We start from the raw sequence: 2371 nt of genomic DNA, 5'->3' as shown, positions 1-2371 counted from the left end.
GCTCCCCCTGTGCTAATGATTTAAAGATTCGTCCCACGATGATAAATTTGATTGAAAGGAGGCAATTTAGTGGAGAAAAACATGAGAGCCCTCTTGCACACTTGAACGAGCTCAAGAACTATTGCAACACGATCAAGGTAAATGGGGTCACTCAAGAGTTTATGGGACTAAAGCTATTTCCTTTTTCCTTGATAGGGAGGGCTCTTGAATGGCTTGAGAAGGAGGTGAGACCTAACTCCTTGAGAACTTGGAATGAGGTCACCATGGGTTTCTTAGGGAGATTTTACTCTCAAAAGAAGACGACCGAGGCAAGGGCATTGATTCAAGGTTTCCGTCAAAAAGCTAATGAGAGCCTATATGAGGCATGGGAGAGATATAAAGAGTACCAAAGAGAGTGCCCCCATCATGGAATTCCCACCTATCAAATCATCCAAATTTTCTATGGCGGTCTTAGTCCTCAAGGAAAATTTTACTTGATGCTAGAGCCGGAGGACCTATCATGAACAAGACAGAGGATGAGGTGGTGAAGGTAATTGAAGATGTAGTAAGGTATCACATGGATTGGCAAGGAGGTGATAGGGAATTAATGAGAAAAAGTGATTCAACGGTGTACTCTATTGATTACCTTAATGCCATCAACAATTTATCTTCACAAATATCAAATTTGGGAAAACAGATGACATATATCAAGGAGAAGCATGAGGCCTCCTCTTCACACCAAGAGCATCCCTCCCAATCTAAGAGGAGAGGTATGAATTCTAACCCTTCTACTTCTACATCTAATAACATGCCAAATGGGTGTTTATTTTATTAAAATTACCTCTTCTTGTAATAATGATTCCTAACCCCTACCCCAATTTGAAGATGGTGATGAGAATGAAAATGAACATGTCAATGCTTTGTCTTATGATAATAGAACTAGGAATGATAATCACAGATACTTACCACCTAATCGAAGAGAACAATGGGGGAATTCCAATAACTAAAGAGGAAATGATTATGATTACCATAACCAAAACCAATGGGAGAATAGGAACCAAAGGGATCAAAATCCCCAAGGTAACTACAACCAACAAGGTGGTTATGGTAACCATAACCATAATGACCAAGGGAACTATGGGAATTAAGGCCAATATCACCAAGCCAGGAACTCTAATAATAGGAACAATTGGAATAATAATAACAATAGAGGTTCTTCTAATCAAAATGCTTCCAATTTGAATGTGAGTGGTAATAGAGCTCCCCAAGACAACTAATATGCACAAGCACCACCAAGTAGGTCCAACTTAAAGGAAATGATGGAAATCCAAACCAAAATGTTGTACACTTTCATGGCCTCTAATGATAAGAAATTTAGTGAAGTCATGACCCATAACAAGATGCTTGAAACACAATTTCTCAATTGGCCAATTCTTTAAAGGAAGGGACTAGCACTTCCAAGCTCCTACCCCAAGGATAAGATCATAAGAGACCCGTTAATCCTATATCAACTAGGAGTGGGAAGGTGTTGGAAGAGAGTGTTTCTAAGAGAAGCAATGAGAAAGTGAACATGAGTGAGCCACCCCTTGAGAGTGATTTTGAGCAAGAAGTAGAGAAAGATCATGAGAGTGAGAAAGAAAAAGAATGCGAAAAAGAAAAAGAATGTGAAGAGGAAAAAGAATGTGAAAAAGAAAGTACAGAGAAAAGAGAAAAAGAGAGAGAAACAAAACAATTTCAAAAACTACCATATCCCCACAAATTTGTTAGAAACAAATTAGATATGCAATTTGGAAAGTTTCTTGAAACATTGACACAAATTCACCTTTCAATTCCTTTTACCGATCATATCAAGCAATGCCTAACTACGCTAGGTTTTAAAAGACATTTTGAGTGGAAGGAGAAAGTGTGAATTGGTGGAAACGGTGAATCTCACCGAGAATTGTAGTGCAATCATCATGAACAAGATGCCATTGAAATTGAAAGACCCCGGTAACATTTCTATTTCTTGTGCAATATATAAAATGCAAATTGATAATGCTTTATTTGACCTTGGGGCTAGTGTTAGACTTATGCCATATTCGGTATATCAAAGACTTGAGATAGGGGAACTTCTACCCACCAACATTACCCTACAATTGGCCGATCGATCTATCAAATTTCCAAAGGGTAAGGTAAAGGATGTTCCTCTAAGGGTAGGAAAGTTTGTAATCCTAGTGGATTTTGTTGTGTTAGAGATGGATGAAGATGTTAACATTCCAATATTTCTAGGAAGGCCTTTTCTTGCTACTTCGGGTGCTTTAATAGATGTTAAAAGTGCTACAATTTCACTAAAAGTAGGAGATGAGATGATAGAATTTGATTTGAATGAGAGCATGAAATATCCAAGCTCTAA

At 38.0% G+C, this 2371-nt stretch overlaps 1 non-coding gene across 1 annotated transcript; it reads right to left on the bottom strand.

Annotated features, from left to right (window-relative positions):
- Positions 1-306: 306 nt before the first annotated feature.
- LOC145573391 (small nucleolar RNA R71) lies at positions 307-412 on the bottom strand. Its single transcript, XR_014097433.1, has one exon. It is a non-coding gene; the product is annotated as a small nucleolar RNA R71 (small nucleolar RNA).
- Between the last annotated feature and the right edge of the window lie 1959 nt (positions 413-2371).

Source organism: Chenopodium album, chromosome 12, assembly GCF_948465745.1.
Source record: "Chenopodium album chromosome 12, dcCheAlbu1.1, whole genome shotgun sequence".
Taxonomy (NCBI): domain Eukaryota; kingdom Viridiplantae; phylum Streptophyta; class Magnoliopsida; order Caryophyllales; family Amaranthaceae; genus Chenopodium; species Chenopodium album.
Note: the sequence above shows the minus strand (reverse complement) of the source record. Positions and strands in the feature narration are given on the sequence as shown.